This window comes from Schistocerca nitens, chromosome 4 (assembly GCF_023898315.1).
Source record: "Schistocerca nitens isolate TAMUIC-IGC-003100 chromosome 4, iqSchNite1.1, whole genome shotgun sequence".
NCBI lineage: Eukaryota > Metazoa > Arthropoda > Insecta > Orthoptera > Acrididae > Schistocerca > Schistocerca nitens.
Window position 1 is genome coordinate 39,916,018 of NC_064617.1, and position 23,576 is coordinate 39,939,593.

General features: G+C 42.9%; 1 protein-coding gene across 1 annotated transcript in view; it reads right to left on the minus strand.

Moving 5' to 3' along the window:
* LOC126253233 (uncharacterized) overlaps nucleotides 1–13,158 on the minus strand; it is a 52,646-nt gene extending 39,488 nt beyond the window's left edge. The window contains exon 1 of the mRNA XM_049954423.1: nucleotides 12,858–13,158. The gene's annotated coding sequence lies outside the window, so the exon portion shown is untranslated. The remainder of the gene's footprint in view (nucleotides 1–12,857) is intronic.
* Nucleotides 13,159–23,576: the final 10,418 nt, after the last annotated feature.

Consider the following 23,576-nt stretch of genomic DNA (forward strand, 5'->3'; position numbering starts at 1 on the left):
GCCCCTATTTTCTATTAGCCAAAGTAAGGTACATACAGGTAATGACAAACATACACTCCTGGAAATTGAAATAAGAACACCGTGAATTCATTGTCCCAGGAAGGGGAAACTTTATTGACACATTCCTGGGGTCACATACATCACATGATCACACTGACAGAACCACAGGCACATAGACACAGGCAACAGAGCATGCACAATGTCGGCACTAGTACAGTGTATATCCACCTTTCGCAGCAATGCAGGCTGCTATTCTCCCATGGAGACGATCGTAGAGATGCTGGATGTAGTCCTGTGGAACGGCTTGCCATGCCATTTCCACCTGGCGCCTCAGTTGGACCAGCGTTCGTGCTGGACGTGCAGACCGCGTGAGACGACGCTTCATCCAGTCCCAAACATGCTCAATGGGGGACAGATCCGGAGATCTTGCTGGCCAGGGTAGTTGACTTACACCTTCTAGAGTACGTTGGGTGGCACGGGATACATGCGGACGTGCATTGTCCTGTTGGAACAGCAAGTTCCCTTGCCGGTCTAGGAATGGTAGAACGATGGGTTCGATGACGGTTTGGATGTACCGTGCACTATTCAGTGTCCCCTCGACGATCACCAGTGGTGTACGGCCAGTGTAGGAGATCGCTCCCCACACCATGATGCCGGGTGTTGGCCCTGTGTGCCTCGGTCGTATGCAGTCCTGATTGTGGCGCTCACCTGCACGGCGCCAAACACGCATACGACCATAATTGGCACCAAGGCAGAAGCGACTCTCATCGCTGAAGACGACACGTCTCCATTCGTCTCTCCATTCACGCCTGTCGCGACACCACTGGAGGCGGGCTGCACGATGTTGGGGCGTGAGCGGACGACGGCCTAACGGTGTGCGGGACCGTAGCCCAGCTTCATGGAGACGGTTGCGAATGGTCCTCGCCGATACCCCAGGAGCAACAGTGTCCCTAATTTGCTGGGAAGTGGCGGTGCGGTCCCCTACGGCACTGCGTAGGATCCTACGGTCTTGGCGTGCATCCGTGCGTCGCTGCGGTCCGGTCCCAGGTCGACGGGCACGTGCACCTTCCGCCGACCACTGGCGACAACATCAATGTACTGTGGAGACCTCACGCCCCACGTGTTGAGCAATTCGGCGGTACGTCCACCCGGCCTCCCGGATGCCCACTATACGCCCTCGCTCAAAGTCCGTCAACTGCACATACGGTTCACGTCCACGCTGTCGCGGCATGCTACCAGTGTTAAAGCCTGCGATGGAGCTCCGTATGCCACGGCAAACTGGCTGACACTGACGGCGGCGGTGCACAAATGCTGCGCAGCTGGCGCCATTCGACGGCCAACACCGCGGTTCCTGGTGTGTCCGCTGTGCCGTGCGTGTGATCATTGCTTGTACAGCCCTCTCGCAGTGTGCGGAGCAAGTATGGTGGGTCTGACACACCGGTGTCAATGTGTTCTTTTTTCCATTTCCGGGAGTGTACATCTATATCTACAGACCTTACACTCTTTTTCCACATAGTCTCCACACCGACATATTTTCCCATTGCAGCTCTAAATTTGATGTGCCTCTGCAACAGAATTCGTCTGGCCGATTATGGAACCACCTTCAGATTGCTGTATTGGTTCATGGTTACTCGTGAATCGCTCTCTTGCCAGAAACTTCTTCAGTGGTGCTAAAACGTGGAAATCAGTAGGGGCGAGGTCTGGATTGTATGGTGGGTGGTGCGCAATGGCTGGAGCTTTTTGGCAGTTCTGAGTGCCACATGTAGTCTCGCATTGTCGTGCAGCAGAATCACGTTCACCACATCGAGGATCCCTCGGCCTTCGCCTGACGGCAGCCCTCGGATGTGACAGTGTGGAACAATAACTGTCGACATTGACGGTTGCACCTTGTGGCGTGAAATCCAGCAGGAGCAGTCCACGGCTATGTCAAAAGGCCGTTAAGATCGCTTACCCAATAGATGGCGCTGAAAGGAATTTTTTGTCACAGGCGAACCCGGATGTTTCCACAACATGCCCTGCTGCTTGAATTCCGGTATGAAATGCAGTATCCGCGTTTTATCGCCAGTAATATGGGGGTCCAGGAAACTTTGACCCTCCTTGGAGTACCATCGCAGATGATTCAGTGAAGACGTCATTCGCTTGCCTTCCATCATGTCGTCCAACTGCTTAGGCTCCCACTGACATGAAACCTTAAGGGACCATAAGGGCCCTTGAACGATGTCGTAAGCACTCCCATACAATATGCCAAGCTCCCGGGAAATGGCCGTGATGTGCACGCACCGATCTGCTTTCAACATTGCATCCGCGCGGAATTATGGTCATCAGTCTGCGGCGAACGTGGCCTCCACGATCGCTCATTGTGATGCAATGGCCTTTGTCGAACTCACAACACCACCCCGACCTCACAGTTCTCAAAGCGAGTCAGTTTTCCCCACATGTGGGCTGCATTTCCCTGTAGATCTCGATGGGTGTTCGTCCCTTGCTCCACAGAAAACGAGTCAAGCTTCGTTGCTCTAACGCCGCGGACGTGTGAATCACAACCGCCCCCTTTAAGAACTGATAGCAGTGTCGTGCGGTGGAGCTACTGAAAGTTAGGGCCGGAACGAACCAAGATGGGTCGAACGCTGGGAATGGATATCTTGACTTCGCATTTACAACCGTAACTTGGCTACAAAAAGTAGGGGCTAGGACTCTAGGACTTGCTGATTTGATGTCACACATGTAGTGTCCCCTGCCGCGTTATTCAATCTGTATCTGAAGGATAATTTCGAGAACCATTGTAGGGATTTTGATACGGTTCTCATTCATAGACAGACTGATTTATTTACGAGGAAGGCTTGTGTCTAAAATTTATTACGACTATGCAGGACAACTCGTCCGGCTGTAGGTACAAGGGGAACTCGCCGTATGTGGTTCTCTGACACAGTGGAAACTTGGTAGGTTGAAAGAGGAGCGAAAATAAAGGGACACGTACTTCGACACACACTCAATAATTTTCGAGAAAATCACACTCCAGCTTTCGACGCGACTTCATCAGTTCACTCGCGCATCGTATATCCAAGTGAGTACGTAGCGCAATATCTACGTCGAGAGTTTCAAACTTCCACGCCCCGCGTTCAAACGGAGTTATGTGTTTTGTTTTTATTTTGTTGTCACGAAAACATGTCACATCAATATTTTTCGTGAGATCGTAAAATAAAGTCGAATTATTGACAAAACAAAAAGGCATTTTAAATCTTATTACAATAGACTGCATCACCCCAACTCCCATATAATCATACAAGACTAACAATAATTTAAATTTAAAGACATAAAAATTCTAGTATTTCGACTTTTTCTTTGTACTTCACATTTACGATTTAACAGAACCAATGCATCAATGCATTCGTAGCAACATTCCAGGCGAACAAAAATCGGAATTCCACGAGCAACGTGCCAAGGCAGATGTACCATAGTCACATTATTTTGTGTGAATCTCATTAGGAAAACAACCTCGGGATCTGGCGATAATTTCGTGGCAAACCAGGCGTAACGTAGCACTTTCTTTAAAGCTGGTGTCTGCTGTTGATTATGGATCAATGTGTGTATTTTAATTGCTTCGCTTCCACTTGTGATTTCCCTTTACTGTGCGATGAGAGCAGAGCACTTTCATAATCGGAGAATGTAGTCCTTCAACCGTTAATAAAAGTAAACCTCGCAGGGTTTACGTAACTGTATACACTTTGACGGAATTACTTTCAATGAACATGTCGGTATTCCGAGCAAATCGACAAACAGTCCACCGAATAAGGAGGGATCGTTTTACCCATCCCAAGAGTCAATAACGTAGTGAAGCTGCTACATTTTTACATAAAGTCGAAAAACTTTGTGTAGGAACTGATGATAAGTTTCTTTTGTGAGCTTTCCAGATGTCTAGCTTTTGCGTACACATTCCGAGGTTCCATTAATTTCTGATGTCATTCAATTAACTGTTTTACTTTTTGATGGACTCTAGGGACCAATTTGTCACTTAGTTCTTGGAGACAACTGAAAACTGTTGGTACCACTTTCACGGAATGTTTTAATCCGTGTCAACTGTGATGATGAAATGTACTTTTAGTAAGATTTCAAATCTTTATTTCCTTTGCCATTGCTTCCACTACATTTGACGAAAAACATAGGGACGTCACATATTCCCACAAAAACGAAAGAAAAAGAAAGCACAAGACTGGATCTGAACACGGGACGCAAAATCTCGACTCTTTGTCCCTACTAAGTGCTCTACCAACGCCGTTGCAGTTGTGTCACGCGAGTAGCCTGACGAAGAGCACCGAAACTTTGACCGTCACATTCTTGGAAGCTGTTGCATGCTGAAATAGCCGAAATAGATGCCCCTTTATTTTTATCTTTCCACCATGCTGTCAAGTTTCTACTGTACCAGAGACCGACCAACATCGGCTTTCCCTCGTCAGTGCTACTCGTGCATAATTGGGGCAGGTCGCTGGTATTACGCAGCACTAACTCAGCGACCGCTGCTTCGCTTGCGTCGACTGTATGGCTGGTAGAGGGTCTTTTGCTTTTGTTCTTATTTAATCGAGTTTTTATGTTGTTCACAAACTGCAACACCTTCTAAGCTTTTCACGCTAATGAACGCCACATGAAAATCATCTTTCCCGATTGTACAGTCGTGGACAAAACGAGCGAGACCCCTCGCCTTTTCGTTATGCTGATCCGCACGGTTTTAAAGTCTGCTACACAGCATAACAGGCAAGGCGACGAAGTGCTACCAACATAATATGCACAGGCGTGAAATTGACAAACTATCTGAACTTTTTTATACTGTTTTCCATAATTTGTAAGACTATATTAATGCTGATTAGTGTGTTAAATACAACACGTAAATGTAAGACAGAACTGAAAGAAGAAACGCTAATTTGTATGAACTGGACAAATGAAAATGAATTTCAACTTATCGAGATGACTTAACTGTTTCAGTAAGACAAAGAACCCCAGATCGTTACGAAGTAGCAAAATATTATCCGCATTCGGCCGCGAAACGGTCTGTGTAAACGTTCAGACCAGTCATACTGGATTACCATTGCTGACCTACCATGAAAGTGTGCGAATTTAGCAATGCGTGAAGATTCATAACGAAATTCACCTAAACATCATTCAGTGCCACGCTTAAGTCAATTCCATTATTGACAGAAGCGGAAAAAGTAGGCAGTAACATGTATGAAATTCTACAAGAGTGTCATATTGACATCCACAGAGCGCCAGTACAGAATAAAGGTAGCGATAAAACGTATTGGGGGCGCGAGAATTTCTTAAAATTGCTTTACTGATATTCTACCTGCCGCCATAGAGATTAGAACCGAAAACAAATCAGACCTTTCTTTCACTATGCTAGCAGACAATCTAGGCAAACAGCCCTCTATTATTAACCCAGACATGAACAAGCCGGCAATTTCGCAATGAAAATCTGCAGTTTCTGTTGCATAGAGCTTTCTGGACTCAAAAACATGAATTTTCTTCCTTTATGTCACCACTTATGTGACAATCATTCGGGATGTTTATCGAAATAACAAATTACTGTTATTAGAGAGTAAATTTTGTAGGATAATTCTGCACCACCCCAGGAAATAAACGGCTACACAGCTGCCAAACGTATTCTGCATTGTTTCGAATTCTCCACTAGACTCGCCACAGCCAGAAAACGTTCATTAGCAGAAGTGTTTCTTAAGCTAGCTAGCAATTAGAATGTTCGTAGTTCTAAAACGCGGTGGCATTAATACTGGGATGTGAATTTCCACGTGTATAGGCAAATACATTCTATTTGCATTCCTGTAAACGTGATTTGGATCGAAAACGTTGCTACGATTAATATGCTGATGTATCGACAGCAACTAGAACATTTCGAATAAAGAGTAGCGGGTGTTATTTATGCGGCCCTCATCTTCAGTGTTTTCGTTGTTAAGATTTCGTCACCTAAACCGGTAAAAACGGAACCCTTCTAGTCTCACTTTCTTGACCGTCTATCGGTCTACCCAACCCTTAAAACCCGTTTACCTCCAGAACGGGTGGACATAATAAGCGGAAATGTAGCGCACTTCTTGCGGTAACTGGTCCCTTGGTGGTGAAAAAAAGTGAGCTTCTATGTCAACGCAATCTAAAGATACGACGGTTTATGTAAAGACAATTTACACGAAAGGTCAAAAAATAGCTTCAAGAACTATGCGACCTAACTGCTTAGGTCATCAGCCCCTAGACCTAGAACTACTTAAACCTAGCTAGCCTAAGAGCATCACAGACATCTATGCCCGAGGTAGGATTCCAACCTGCGACTGAAGCAGCCGTGCGGATCGTCACTGAAGCGCCTGGAACCGCTCGGCCACCGCAACGCGGCGAAACCCTACTCACCTTATATGTAATGATAATATATACTGTCTAGTGAGGATAAACTGTATTCGCCAGCAACTCAGATCGTTTGATCACGGAACTTTTACGAAGCTACATTCAAACATTTTTCGAAGTCGTCTGCAATATCTATTTATAAACACCCTAGGAACGTCGTATGCGATATCCACTTCTGAAGACGCTGGCAGATACTGTAGTACTATAACAAGTAGGTGGGAATTTATTGTTATTGGTCCACGCATGACACTTTACTTCAATATCAATTTAACGTGCCTAGGTGTTTGTATATGGCTGAAACTATTGAACAAAAAGTAAATAAACAGCAAACAACTTCGATGTTTAAATCAAATGAAAGTCACATGTCGTAATGAAAACATAATTTCGTTGTTACATCTACATGACTACATCAACAGGATTTCTTGGCAATCCGGACTTACGTGCCTGGCAGAAGGTTCGGGTTATTTCTCTACCGTCCCACTCATTAACAGTGTGCGGGAAAAAGGACCACTTAAATCTTTTCTTGCGAGCCTTGAATTACATTATTACTATGGTTTCTTCCTGTGTAAGTTCCCGAGGAAATACCCTGATCTTGCTGAAACTTCGCTCAGTGAAAGCGGGGACAAAATAAGCGAACACGTGTCTCGGCTTATCTGCTTACACTCTACCGCTTCTGAGAAAACGACGGTCAAAGTTTTCAATGCGCTGTTACTATAGTGTAGATACCTCTTAGCGGGTAAGCATTCAACTGGAGCGGTGGCTTTGCGGCTACCATAGCGATTTCGAAACTTTGCGCTGCGAGTCGAGACCCGGTTTTTCCTTTTTTTTCCCCTCACTCTCTGAATTATCTACGAATGTTTATTCCAATTTATGTTGAAACACTGTTGTCGTTATTCGTCAGTTAATTTACTGTGTAAAAAATAAGTTAAAAAGGGAACACATTGTCCGTAGTGGGGCGATCACTCTGTTGTAGAAATAATTCAGAAGCCAAGATCGCTTAAATATTGTTTACTGGATAACCGGTTTCAACACACTAAAGGTGCCGTTATCGGATCTAAATGTAGATTAACATTTATAAAATATTTGGTTATAACGATACATGAGGCAGCCCAGATGATTTTAGATCAGCTTGTCTCATTCGTTTATTACTTTTTAATTCATTAATTACACGTAAAGTTAATTGGCGAATAATGACAACATTATTTCAACATAAATTAGAAAAAAAACTTTCGTAGATAATTCTGATAGAGAGGCAGGAAAATAAAATAATTAAAAAACCCAATATGGTCTCGAACACGGGAATCAATGTTGAGAAGGAACGACGGTAGCCACTTTTTTTTTTTTTGTATTTTTAGGATGGTCAGGGCGTGGTACACGCCGCACTAGCAGTGGGGTCTGTTCACGGCACTGTCAGTGCGTCGAGGCCCAAACCCCTCCCACCCCTTTTTCATGTTCCCTGTTGGGTCATAGCACTAAGTGTGCAAAAATCTTAACACAATATTTCCATTCTCCGATGTAAGAAAGACAAAGAAATCTCTTCTCTAAGTAGAAAAACTGAACACTGACAAAAAAAAAAAAAATCCGGAAGCAAGGTAATAGTAAATGATAATAAGAAACCAAGTGACTTTTAATTTTCTTCTGTTCGTTCTCGTTCAAGGTGTTGTAGTGGTTCCACATATTTAACCAACACCCATTCTTTCAAAAATAATCTTCAGCATGTTGCCGTAGTGCTTCTTGTGGTTGGGACACGTGCTGATTTTTGCATATTCACACTTCATGTAAACGCGGAATTCTATCTCGTTGTCCGACCCAAGTGTGTGGATGACATAACTAACATATTTTCCCAGTAACCAGCTAATGGCGTTGGTTTTTAATTTCGGAAAGTATGTCATGTCTGGTCTCAGGAGGAGCGATGGCGTGATATATTCCGTAGATGATCTGGTGAGAAAAGCGATTTGTTGCCTGATCCAATTCCAGTTATGCACATTGCCACCACAGGTGAATCTGTGGCTGAGTGTATCCACCAGATTGCATTTTCCACAAAGGTGTGTCTGGTTTAAACCGATCCCATATAGTCTCTCGTTAGTGCTGATGACATTATTAACTGTTTTGTACCATGCGGAAATAGCGTCTGTAGATAGCCCGGCATAGTTGATGTTCCGCCATACAGCTTTCCAGTCACAATTTGGGAATTTCGTTTCAATTTTGTTTCTACCCTCATTTAACTTCCTTTCAAGTATGATGTCGCGCGCTGTGATACGTGTGTTGCTTCTGATTTCGTCACTAAGATAACTTGCTTCGAGGAAAAAGTTCCTCACATACTGCAGACGGGCATTAATTCTTCGCACATCAATCGGTGCTTGCAGGCTATGGGGTGTCACAGCCTCAAAGAGCTTTGCTTTTATACATTGTGGAAATTCTCTGAGTATATGGAAAGTCCGTTTGAGAAACAGAGCAGTCGCTTTATTGCGAATATCCACCAAACCGAGGCCCCCGTTTCTGACATCCAGTATAACGGTAGTCGCACCAACCCTGAATATGTCTCCTCTCCATAAATAATTGGTAACAGTGGACATGATCCCTTTCGCTACTAGTTTAGGTATTGGAAATACCTGCGCAGTGAAATACGCTTTAGACAAAACGCAGGAGTTGATGAATCTGACTTTTTGCACCAGGTCCATAGTTCGATGGATGTTCTCCATTACAGCACCATGAACTTTCCTCCTAGTTTCCGTCCAGTTAAAAGCAGCCATCCTCATCGGACATGCCATTAAGGTTATTCCCAATGTTTTATGTTTGTTGTCTTGTTTTGCCCATGCCAGTCGAAGGTGATCTAGGCCCCGTAGATTCAATATTTGACTTTTGTTTTCATTTGCTGTCGCTCCCGACGCTAGACAATACCTTTGGATTTCTCTTTCCAGTGTAACTGTCTCCTCCTTATTTCTTATTACAACGCCCACGTCATCAGCATAAGCTCGTATGACAGTTTTCTCACCATTCAATGTTATGCCTGTTAATCTTGCGTGGACAGTGCGGAGGAAGGGCTCTAAAGATACAGAAAATAAGAACATAGATAAGGGACTGCCCTGTGGAACCCCTCGCCTTATCTGTATGGGTTTAGATGTTTGGCCATTGATTGCTATTTTCGCATTTATACCTGTTGCAATATTCCTTAGCATGTTCACAATCTGGGGGTGGAAAGCCATTTTTGACAGCGTCGCAAAGAGGTACCTATGACTAACGCGGTCAAAAGCTTTGTTGAAATCTATAAAGATTAACGCACATTTTATACTTGTCACTGAGGTAATTGCAATGACGTCTCTGTATGCAGATAGACTTTCGAATATCGTTCTGGTCGGAGAACAAGATTGATGATGACTCAACATTTTGTTGGAAAAGGCAGAGAGTCTTTTGTTGATAATACGCGAAATTATTTTGTAATCAGAATTTAGTAGCGAAAGAGGCCGAAAATTGTTTAAGTTGGTTTTGCCTTTACTCTTAGGAATCAGTACTATTTTACTTTCCTTAAAATCTGCGGGGACCGGTTTTCCGTTCAGGACCTCATTTGCCATGGAAGTGATCTTGTCCCCAATTATAGACCAGTAGCGGGCATAAAACTCCACAGGGAGGCCATCAAGTCCCGGAGATTTTTTGAGAGGTGAGTTACGCACTGCCTCATGCACTTCATCTTTAGTAATAGGTGACAGGATGCCAGCGTTGTCTGTTCCAGACAATTGTGGACCTAAAATAGTGAGAAAGTCCTCGAGAGCTGCATCTTCCACTGTGGTAGGGGCATATAAGGTTTCATACTACCTGTGGACTTCGTCCAATATTTGTTTCTGGCATGTGAGCCTCGTACCGGTATGCGTCCGGACTTCATCAATTAAAGTTTGACGTCTGTTTTTAGCATGCCGCACCAAGTGATACAGAGAAGCTGTTTCATCTGCTACGACTGATGTGGCTTTCGATTTAATTTTGAGTCCCTCCATCTGTTGCCGTTTAATGCTTAATAACTTGGCTTTTATTTTTTTTATATCATTCAGACGAATTACGTCATCATGGGACTGTTGATATAAGTCTCTTAAAACTTTATAGTAAAACTCCATTGTATTCCTCAACTCCCTGTGCCTCGCTGCACTATACTGCATTACAACTTTCCGCAGCCTTGGTTTAGCCCTCCTAGTCCACCAGTCAATGACTGTTGGGTGCTTGTCTACTGTGCGGAGGCACACAGTCCACGCTACTCTTATTTCCTGTTCTAGTTCTTCGTCAGTTAAAACAGAGATATTTAAATTCCATTGGCCTCTGAATCGACGGGTTGGCTGTACACTTAAATTAAAGCAGGTTAAAAGTGTACTGTGATCGCTAAAATACACGGGAATAGTTTCAACACTTAATAAGTAATTTTGCAAATTTGGTGACACGTAAATTCTATCTAGTCTGCTGCAGGAGTGGCTGGTTATATACGTGAACCCGACTGACGTCGGGTGCTGAAGTTCCCACACATCTTTAAGGTGTAGATCACTTACTAACTTTTTGAACTGTGGCGAGTAGTTGAAGTTGGGTTGTTGATCTTTCTGGTTTAAAACACAGTTAAAATCTCCACCTAGTATAAGAGAACACGGATTTTTCCTCAATAAATAAATCAGTTCATCTTGAAAAAACTTCGCACGATCCAGTTTGTGGGAATTTCCTGATGGGGCGTAAAGGTTAAGCACTGTTACATCGAATATTTTTATGCCTATGGCTCTTCCTGATTCTAGTCGTTCGATTTCAGTCACCGGAATGCCTTCCCTTATAAGAATGGCTGTACCGATATTGGCTTCCGTAGAAACATTTACAATTTCAAAAAAGCCTGGGATCCGAAATTCCGTTATCGCAACTTCTTGTAGCAACGCGATATCTGTCCCGGACTGATACAAGAATTCTTTTAGTGCTGCCAATTTCAAGGGTGACTGTATTTTATTAATGTTAATAGTAGTAATGCTATAAGCTTGCATCACAGACATTCCATAAGAAGCTATTTGGGATGACGATCGGTATGATTATAGCAGCAACGTGCTTCCCTACAAGGCACGATCTTTACAAGCTGTGTGCCCATTACATGTACTAAATTCCTAGAAAATTTGCACTGCTTTTAAACAAAGAGCTTGAGAAGAAATCCCGACAATGCATTGCTATAAGTCACTGTGGCCATTCTCTTTCTCCTCGTCAGTGTTGGCCCTGATGACTTCATATTTAATATTCTTTTTCTTGATGTCTTTTTTCTCTGGTGTGGCTTTCGCTTGATGACGCGTGACAGCAAGACCCGGTGTCGGTCGCTGCCGCCGGCGGTGGCTGAATGGGGCAACGGACGTGGCATGCGAGTCGTCAATATTTGGTTCCGGCGTGGTGTCTGTTGTGCAGTCTTGCTGGCGAGGCGGTGATTCTTGTTTATTTCCTCCTTCGGCGCGGCGTTGCGCTTCGGAGTCAGCAGGTTGTTTACTTGGTACTTCCTCGTACTGTTCGCACTGTATGGGCTGTGCACTTGATGCGGTTATTTCAGTCGTGACCTCAGACTCAGGGTCACATTTCCGTGAAAGGTCACTACCAGCTGCGTCACTATTTGTTCGTGGCGGTATAATTCCTTGTGCGGAAGTGGGAGCCACATTTTCCTGCATTTCATCTCCTTTTTCCACTTCCAACAGATCTTCAGGACTGGGCTTCGGCCTCCTGGCAACGGGTGTTTCACAGGAAGAGTCCTCATCAACATTTTTTTCAGTGTCCTCTAAAGGACGCTTTTTAGTGGGAATCTCGCTGTCACGGGACGGAATTTCAGCAGTTAAAGCAGGTTTTAATGACGGAAAGTCATTAACATTAAGTGCAACATTTTCAGAGGTAGTAACAGGATCCACGACAGCCGCCGGCTCTGTTGTATTACTGGCTGGCAACAAATCGTTGAGTGTTAATTTCCGGCGTTGCGTAAGGTTATTTGTTAGCACAAAAACACGGCGAGGGCAGTCCTGACGGAGGTGACCAGACTCGTTACATACATGACATGTAGGGGTTTGCCCTGAGTACATAACATGCGCCTTGTGCCCGTCAACAAAGATGTGGGAGGGAATGTTTGCCTTCACTTCCATCTCCACGGAGCGAATGCCGTTAAAGCACTGCAGCTTGAAATGCGAAGCGCACCTTTCGTTGACTATTTGCCTGACAACCCCATATTTTGAAAGGACATCTTTAATTTTCGAGTTGTCTACTTCTATGGGAATATTCAAAACCCTAACATTCCTAACTACAGACTCGGAATTCCGGAGTTTTACAGTACTTTTAGTACCATCACGGTGTATAAATTCCATTTCATAACCAAATTTTGCCAGAAAGCGGTCTACACTCGCGGAATCGTTGAACTTTACATAAATGCAGTATTCATCAGAGTCTAGCTGCATGGTATGAACAGATTCAGAATGAAGGCCAATTACCTCGGTAATCCAGTCGTGTATTTCAAGTGCAGAGGGCTGTACTCGACGGGTGTACTTGTCGAAGGTGAAAATCACGGTGTTTTTTCTCACGGAGTTTGCCATGGTGTTCTGCAGCGAAGAAATCTCGGACAACGCCGAAATCCCAACAGCACTACGTAGAAAGATGACACGACGAAGACAAAATGCTCAATTGATAACGCTTAATTCACGTGCAAAACAACAATAAACGAGCACTAAACTCGAAAACACTGGCGTAAACACTGAACGTTCACGGAGCAAACTTGAGGAGCGTGCGACCGCTGCGACAGCTAAAGCCAGACTGCACTGAGCCACCGCTTCAATTGCGTTCTCGGCTGCAGAAGGTATCTACACTAGAGCAACAGCGCGTTGATAACTTTGACCGTCGTTTTCTCGGAAACGGTCGAGTGTCTGCAGATAAGCCGAAACACATGTTCGCTTATTTTGTCCTCTCCTTCACTGAGCAAAGTTTCGGGACAATCAGCCTATGACATTTGGCGAGTTCCCCTCGCTCGTCGAGTCGCTTCTTACGCCCGGCGAGAATTATGTATGCCTCCGAGTAAACTGCGCCACCTGGAAACACGGCAAGCGGGGATAAACACGTTTTCCTTCTTATAAGGCAACCGTCTACAGATAAAATTCACGAAGTGTTCTTCGGGTTGCCTCAGATATTTCAGAAATGTTTCTTGCGTCAGGCCTGCCGCATATGCAAAACGTAAACATTTCATGTCATGTAATATTTATCAGGATAAGACATGACAAGAGTGGACCAGTCCCTTCTGAGAAAAATTAGAGATTCTAAGTTGCTCCACTATGTATCGACACGGGTACGGGCTTGCGATCTCTCTTTTATGCCATCGATTTCCGTGTTACACATACTTGGCCACTGCGTTGCGGCTGCCATCTTGGAGGAGGCAGTCTGTTTCCTGCCAGCGCTGTTTCCGCAGCCAATATTAACCGCGACGAATCATTCAGCCCATCTGGCTGAGGCAGACAAGGGCGCTATAATAGAACTCCATGCAGAGGGATCTTCAAATGCCGGCATAGCAAGAACTATAGGTCTTCTCAAGTCGACGGTAGCCAGGTGGATCAGACGAAAGGAAGAGAGTGGTAACCTGAATGGGTGGCCTCATGGCTGTCGCCGCAAAACAACAGCAGCTCAGGATCAGCAGATACGCCGTTTCAGTGAGAACCACCCATTTGTCAACGCACGACAAATCAGCAAATTCATGACGCTTGGAATGAGTTACTTGAATCTCCTAGTTCTGTGGCTCGAGTTGTGGGCTCAATGCCCAACAGACTTCCAGCTGTTGTGGAAGCCAAAGGAGGCCATACGCGATTTTTTTTTTACAGACTTATATTTTATATAATTTCAAGGAAACGCAGTAAGTGGAATGGGGACAAACAAATTAATTCACAGCAAGATATGTAATATTTAATTTGATAAGAGAAGAAATACTCACCTTATATATTCATTCAGTCTCTATAAAATACGTGACACTCGTGTGTATGCAAGAAGGGTACAAAACAGTTCAGCACAAAATAAAAATATTGAGGAGAAGCTCGCCGATGAAGACGTAATTGCAGAACAAAGGTTGGGCTAGAAGGAGAGGTAAGGAGGCCCGAAAAAGCAGAGCAACATCAAATACCCAATAGACTTTGAGTCCTTGTCGCAGCAAAGGGCGGTTGGTATATGCGATTCGGAGCAACTGTACAAGAATAGTTTTATTTACTGATTTTTGAGGCTTTATTTTGTGACGGCTAAACAGTGCTGCATCACGAGACCCGCTATTTTTCCACATGTGGCTAAACATCAGAGCTGAAAAAATTTTGAGAGGTACCGAAGTTCTCTGGAAGAGTAAAGTGTTTTAGACAAGAAGATGATTTTTAGTTCATTTCATTTTAACCATTCACACTATGCTTCGACATTCTAATCTTTGATTTCATTTTATTATTATGTATCTTTTCTTCAGTGAAAGTCAACGGTAGTAAGTTTCAAGATATGAAGAATAACTGGAAGTTTTTAATTTGTGGAAGGCGTATTTAACAGTTAACATTTTCAACAAATCTGTAGTTATAGGACATATTAAGAAGCAAGTAAAAATGGCACTGTGGAAAGATCAGGTTGGCCTCTAAAGGGTAACGACGGTAAAATAGCAAATACGAAACTATGGGTAACAACTATTGTTGATGGTGAGGAGCCGTAATCGATATGCCACTTTTCCGTAATTGTATTTCTGAAGTTTATCGTCAATCCTAGGACTGACACCGATACTCTGTTTTACGTAAAGAATACAACCTTCAAAATTTATTTAGCAGCGCAGAATATTAAATCACAGTTTATAGATCAGGAACCTATTCCAACTGCCTTTAATTTTATTCTCACGGATGACATTGGGACAATAAATAACAAGAGAAATAACAAAACTCTCAGAATCAGTATATAGAATTCAAGTGTCCAGTGGATTCAAAAGTTTGCTATAATAGCGATTAATTGCTTTTACAGACTCCTTCATGCCTACATTTTCTATCAGACAATGTTTGAAACTAGGACTAACAAGGTAAACAATTTTTCCACAAATTGTCAAATTGGAAGTCGGAGAGCCAGTTACATAAATTACGATGACAACAAACGTTTTTCAAGTAAACTGATCACAGGAGGCATCCAACGCATTTATTGTGAGTTACATGCACAGTATGTAAGCTGGCAACGCCACCAACACACAATACCACTAACAAGGGAACTTCCCCATCGCACCGCTCTCAGATTTAGTAATAAGTTGATACAGTGGATAGGCCTTGAAAAACTGAACACAGATCAATCGAGAAAACAGGAAGAAGTTGTGTGGAACTATGAAAAAATAAGCAAAATATACAAACTGAGTAGTCCATGCGCAAGATAGGTAGCATCAAGGATAGGGTGAGCTCAGGAGCGCCGTGATCCCGTGGTTAGCGTGAAGAGCTGTGGAACGAGAGGTCCTTCATTCTAATCTTCCCTCGAGTGAAAAGTTTAATTTTTTACTTTCAGACAATTATTATCTGTCCGTCCGTCCGTCCGATGCGAGGTAACCGCGCCGTAGTATGATGACGCTACACCTAAACAAACATCGAAAGACATGACGTCAGTCGACTATAGCGCACGGAAGAGAGAGTATTCCTGCTAACGAGGCTCCCTGGCTGGCAGTTAACTGTTCGCTACTTTGGACGAGAGTGTATTAAATACGTGAGATGCATTGCGTGGGCAATATGAATCCAGCAAATATAGCTCGTGACTTCAATAACAATGTCAATGAATATTTTCCGAACTGTAAGGCATCGGAAAGTTCCTTAAGGGATCGAACGATTGTCGAACATTGGTATGATTATTTCCTACATTTGTTGATAAACAGTACGTGTGGTGATGATTGTCTGAAAATAAAAAAATCAGACAACTCACCCGAGGGAATACTTGAACCAACGACCTCTCGTTCTGCAGCTCCTCAGGCTAACCACGCGACCACTGCGCTCCCGAGCACAAGCTATCCTTGATGTTGCTTATCATGCGCATGGACTACTCAGTTTGTTTAGTTTGATTATTTTTTTCATAGGTCCACACAACTTCTTCCTGTTTTCTCGAATGACCTGTGTTCAGTTTTCAAGGCCTATCCACTGTGTCAACTTATAACTAAATCTGAGGAGGGTGCGATGGGAAAGTTCCCTTGTTAGCTATGAAACAACTGCAGCAAAACGGAGCATCCTCGTTATCCATGTGATGGATAAGACGACTAATTCGCAACATAAATGTCAATGTAAGCATCAGTTTCTGTTGGAACGTGCTTCCCGGACCAAATAACATACATTTCTTACGTCTTCAATGCGAATCATGTAGCAAATGTAATTTAAAGGACATAAAAATATCGAGTGAATTTACTAACATAATTATAAACCACTTGAATTTGCATTCAACAGGCAATGTTCAGAAGTCTGGTGCAGGAGTACTGCGGGCTCTAATTCTAAACAACAAAAATCAACGGAGTGACTATTATTGAACGTCATCAGGTCACTCATCGAGCATTCCTATGCAGTACTGTTACTGGTGACGTGTTATGATGCCTTTATCGTTAACTTCCTAAGAAGAAATGAAAGGCTGAGCCCCACTAAAAGACGTAACCTCGAGGAGAGAGTAGTGTGTACATAATATTTTACATCTGATAAATCCAAAAGTGTGTTTTGGGCTACGAATTCTGCCCCCAGGGTGTGTGCAACACAGTTGGAATTTGTTGCCAACAACTGAGACACCTTTCGGTCACAGTGTAAGAAAATCGAGCAACAAAACTACATCACCTGTGCTACTGCATGATAACGCACTATGTTGATTTGAGAAACAAAACTATCCAGGAGATTGATAGGAAAGTCGTCTCTCAGGCACTTGTATTGATAGGGAAGTCCTCTCTCAAGCACTTGTCCCTCTCGTCATATATTTGTAAAATTTTACCTTTCCCACTCTTGATCGATCAACCGTCAAGGCAATTCATTTCTAGACGAAAATACTGTTTAAACTACTCTGGTTTAACGACATCGTTAGAACCACTAGGTTTCTACAGGCGTAGAATTTGTAAACAACGTTAGCATTGTCATATCGTTTTAGATATCGTGAAAGAAAATTCTACTGCTAATTAATTTCTCTTTGATAATTACTGTTGCGTTTAGTAAACTAATGGCAAATGCAATTAAAATATTCACTGTACTAATACAAATTAAATTAAGCTTACCACAGAAACATCACGACGGCAGTCTATCTTAATAAAGCATTAAGTTTCTGTGAGACGATTGAGCCTATTTTAACACGAATTAGTAGGATATTACAGACTTTACACTTCGAAAAGATCTGTATTTATTTAATTTCCTGTACCATACGTAAGTAGTATCAAAATGTGAAATTTCATAGATAAAATTATGTATTCACAACAATAACAAAAATATCGGCAGAAAACAAAAGTGGCATTATGAATCTGACAGTACCGTAAGGTTTTCACTCTGACACTAACAGTTACTGAAAGTAGCAAGACGAATTTTGCTCGAGCGTTGTCTTACGATTCCCTTATTAAGTTTTTATCTGCCTGCTTGTAGCTGTGTTACAAAAGAATTAAAAATCTGGCTTTCAGCAAGTCTCGAAAGGCGAACAAAAGCAGCTTGCACCTGGTTACTAAGCATGTTACCTGGGAACTGGTTTTTTCCTAAAGTGGGAAGACATCTATTTGTGGTTGAATTGGCAAATGTCAGTCAGACGTGTGACGTTAGTCTAAGCGTTTCGGTGTGTTGAATTTGTACCAATGATTTTTCTACACTTTTTTTCTGTCCCAAATAGAGTTGACGTCTCCTATTAGTATTTTCACGTCATCTTGGTGAATTTTGCTCATGTTATTTTCGAGTGTGTTCCAGAATTTTTCAACATTGCCGATGTTTTTCTTATTTTCGATGTTGGTGCGTTCAAATGGTTCAAATGGCTTTGAGCACTATGGGACTTAACTGCTGTGGTCATCAGTCCCCTAGAACTTAGAACTACTTAAACCTCACTAACCTAAGGACATCACAGACATCCATGCCCGAGGCAGGATTCGAACCTGCGACCGTAGCGGTCGCACGGTTCCAGACTGTAGCGCCTAGAACCATTCGGACACTCCGGCCGTCGATGTTGGTGGGGACACGTGCATTGATGAGTGTATATGTTTTACTGGGACTCTGAATGACCATAGTCATAAGTCGCTTGTTGACGGGCCAGCCGCGGTGACCGAGCGGTTCTTGGCTCTTCAGTCCGGAACCGCGCGACTGCTACGGTCGCAGGTTCGAATACAGCCTTGGGCATGAATTTGTGTGATGTCCTTAGATTAGTTAGGTATAAGTAGTTCTAAGTTCTAGGAGACTGATGACCTCCACTGTTAAGTCCCATAGTGCTCAGAGCCATTGGAACCTTTTGATTCTCGATCGGTGTGATTTCTTTGACAGAGTTGATAGATCAGTGTTCGAGAAATGCAATGCCGAAGATTGGTACGCCTTTCGCTACCTTTTGTTGTATTCTGCTCTTGAAGATGCAATTGTTTCCCTAATGCACGGTTTCATTGTCAGTTAGTCGTGGTTCTTGAAGTGCAAGGATGAGAATTTTTTGTCGGTCTATTTCTTTTGTGAGATTATTTAGTTTTCGTGTTTGGATCAAGGTATCGATGTTTACTTTTAAATGCATGTTTTTTGCTTGTAGGGAAATTTACCAGAGATCTTCGATATTCTCTGTCGTGCTAACCTGGATTCCCCAGAATCCGAAAATCCAACTGCCGCCTGTCGACAGCCGGGTTGTGTACCACCTGGGATAAAGTTGACTTTGATTGCATAGTTTACGTTTGCTTGTGTTTCATTGGTTGTGCTTGGGTGATACCTGGACCGGACAGGACCAGAGGGTGTTGAAGCCTTTGAAAGCAAATATTTTCAGCCAAGCTCATTGAGCTAACAGACGGTGACCAGGGTAGCGGTGATTTTCACTCAGACGTGTCTGGATTTTGCGTTCAACGGATTGAGTAGCCGTTCAGGATTGTGTTAGTATTTGATTCACCCCTAGTATTTGATTTCCTCGGTGCCACCCATATGGGGGAGGGTTTCCACTATCAGCCACACGCGATTATTATTATTATAATTATTATTGTCATTATGTCTCAGCAAATCCGATATGGTGTATCTTCCCACCACTGAAATAGATGTGTATTGTTCGATTCAGTATTTCCGTCACATAAATGTGGTTTATAATTACGTTACATTGCTACTAGTAGACATATTTCTCACTTTTTCTTACACAGTTGCTACCTGTTACTCCATCATAGGAATTTATGTGCGAAGCATTGTTGCAATACAGACGTTCAAATTATCCGATTTCTGTAATTTCATTTCGATATCAGATCGTTCTAATCGGATTCAGCCAGGTAGTCTTGACCACGACTGTCATCATATGATAGACCGTGTAAACCACATTCTTTATCGGACTGTTGATTATCTATGACAGGATCTGATTTCTTAAACACTGTGGAAAATAATAATCCGATGTGCTTAATCCCGCGCGGCTACTAAAAGTATACTCGTCCACAAAACCCATGTGGACAACTATCTGATAATCGGTCGAGCTTTGCTTTGTCGCAGGTCTTTAGGATACAAGTCCATTTACTTTCAGGCTCCTCCTTATAATTCTTGCAATGCAAGGTAATTGAAAAAACTCATCCACTCGACGCCAATTGAGGAACTGACTGGTGCATGTGTTGTTCAACACACAGTAGTTGTCACCCTCACTGGAATCAAGGAGTGTGTGCGTGCGTGCGTGCGTGTGTGTGTGTGCGTGTGTGTGTGTGAGTAAGTTTTCGTGTTCATGCACAATCTGAATCAATACTATTAACAATAGACAGACAACCGGCAATAAATATTGCATCAAATATGACTGTAAAGTACGTTAATGCGATGGGAAGTTACAAACTGAATTTTCACCCAACCCACGTCCTGCATATTACGTTAAGTAAGATGTATTAACTCCATAGTATCGTTAGCAGAGAGTGCGCTCTTGTTGTCGGGGCCTGCGACAAGCGCAGCGATCAGCAGTGCCCAATGCCGCCGCGATTTGTTTATGTTGGCTGAGCGTGGACACTGCAGCAGACGCTTCGCCATAAACAGAAAGAAATCACCTAGGCTCTGACTGCAGAGAGCGGATATCACTGCCTGCGTGTTCTTATAGTAACCAACGTGAGACTCTACTCACGGGTGCCATGGAGCAATTGCAACGGGTATCATGTCATTAGTCATGAGAATATTAACCAGTGATGAAATGTCCACTCTATTTGAATCCTAAGAAAATAGGATCCTTCTCACAAAGGAATGTGAGGTGATATCAAAATTTATCCAACATACAAAAATTAACTGCAGGGTTTTCATGTATGCAGTAGTAGCACACAAGGAAATATTATGTCTTGGAAGCGTATATTTCATTTCCTCTTCTCATGTTAACGTCCTTGTTTTAGAATGAAGTGAGAAAATTAACACGAAAAACTTAAGTTCCTGAGAAGCATATAAGTCAGTTCCTCTTCTCATATCGTAGCTTTTGTTTTAGTATGAGGTAAAAAAATAAACAGTTTACGGCTCTGAAACATAATATAACACCAGATTCTTATCGTAGGCGCTATCGGAAACGCAAAAAGCAGAGAGCTGTCCATTCTTTTGTCCTAAAGTCTGTTTCCTTTCATGCATTACTCACGCTAGGAGATTCTTAATTAAGGACTTGTTCTTCAGCAGAACAAGCCTTATGTTATTGTGCTAATTACGGTATGGAAAAAATGCAAAAAAGACGAGTTCCCCTAGAGCAGTGAGGATATTTGCACATGTCTGTATTCAGCAATGACTGCCAGCTGCCACAACACTTCACAGAATCCTTGCGGCAGGCAACTTAACTGTGCGTGCACTTCAGACTTCATTCAGTAAGACGTCAGGAGATGGTTGGAAACGTCAAATTAACGTTGCTTTCCGAGTCGTATTCAATCCAGAATGAGGTGTTATTAAGGTAGTTGAACGTTCTAGCAATTACACTTCTATAATTCCCATATGAGTATTCCGATAGCCAAAAGAGCCCGTTAGTGTGAAAACATCTGGAACTGCATTAACATCAAACTGCGAGAACTTGAGACAATACGTGGACTCTTCTCTTCGCTAGGTGACCTATTACTGATATTTAGGATTCTCTCCGTCCTAGGCGTAATGGAAATGGAACTTCAGAGACGCTTTCCGATATTCTTGACAAACACGAGAAACTTGTAATCACTACGAGTTACAACTGCGTGATGATAATGGTTCAGGTTGTCAGTAGTTGTGGTGGTGTTACGCTGTCAAACTGCTTACAACAACGTTAATGGTGGCGCTCGTTATTTAGGACTGACTACCTACTTATGTAGAGATAGTGTTGTGGCGTCGTCGCTTGACTTTATTAGGCCTCAGCTTAAGTAGTCCAACTTAACGAACATAGTACTACATTCGCGGGCTGCTAATGATACAGTATGACTACAGAGATCATCGTGCGGATATTACATTAATTCTGCAATGAATTGCTTAAAAAATATTACCCTCAGCTATGCAGGTGGAATGACTCATTGCGCAGGTACTCTATGTTGCACTTGGTTAAGTGATTAGTTCGCTGCAATCTTGCTTCTACTGTTTGTAAATACTTGTATACTTCAAAAATGGTTCAAATGGCTCTGGGCTCTATGGGACTTAACGTCTGAGGTCATCAGTCCGCTAGAACTTAGAACTACTTAAACCTAACTAACCTAAGGACATCAGACACATCCATCCCCGAGACTGGAGTCGAATCTGAGACCGTAGCTGTCGCGCGGTTCCAGACTGTAGCGCCTAGAACCGCTCGGCCACCCTGGCCGGCATACTTGTATACTGGCCATTCGTTATTTGACTAAATATTAACTACAATCTAATTCGCATGTATATGAAATGGGTTAGCGCCGGCACAAAGGTATGACTAAGGATTGGATGCCGTTGGAGTCCCGTTATTTTGATGGTAAGACAAATGTTCGCAAATCACCTCTATCGCCTCAAAAAATATCGAAGGACCGACGTCCACACTGTCACAGCGCGTTGAAATACAGCAACGACGGCAGATGAAAATTTGTGACCGACTGAGCTTCGAACCTAGACCTCCTGCTTACTAGACAGACGTGCTGACCACTGCACTATTTTTTTTAAAAAAAAGTTTGAGAAGACTTTCCGCACCAGGTAGGCGGAGGCAAAGAGGGCAGGGGTCAAAAATCCGAGGCCTGGCCACAATGCCTCCCCCATACCTGTCACTGAGCAGCTGCATTATTCACATGTATTCCATGTTTACACTCATATATTCCTTTAAATTGTAGAACAAAATTGAAGTAGTAATTAAGGTAAAATAAATTACAGATTGTCGCCTCCAATGGCGTGCGTTCCTTGTGGAACATAACTTATGACAGTGAACAGGGTGATGGAGAAATACATAACAAACATTCATTCAGAAATATATTCACAATTTAAGTTATTATGCACTGGGTGCATATGAGGTCTGTACGGAGGCCATATATTTTTCAACAAATGAAAAAAATTTCGGAGCCGGAGGGTTTTTGCCAAATTAGAACAGTTCTGATTTTAGAACCAACGTAAAGGAATATTCCAGGAATAAAAAAAAAGTGGAGGAATAGTGTTCTGCTTCTAATAAAAAAAACTGTCCACCTCTTCGTAGCCCACATAAAACAATAGATAAAAAAATTTGAAACCGTTCGTTATGTTTGTTATTCTTCTTCAGCGTAAAATGTTCTTCTGCAATATAAAACATGTACTCTTCTAAGTTTATACCCAGAAGCCACGAATAACTGTTATTCTTTGCGGACGGGTAACTTTTCCAGTCCGGTTGTAAAGCTCCAGTTATCGGTATATGACTTTCTGCGGTTCTGTTGATAGTGGCAATTTATTCCTAGTCCAGTTCCAAATTCTGAGTCTATTTTCACATAAGAAGGTGTGCGCTACAGTTTCTACAAGCCCACATTTGTCGCAGTATGGAGATGGTCTCAATCTGATTTTTCATAATCGTTCCGCTGTGGGTATGGTTTCGTTTACAACGTCGCACCATGCGGCACTGACTGTAGTTGGTAGAATTTTATTGTTGATACT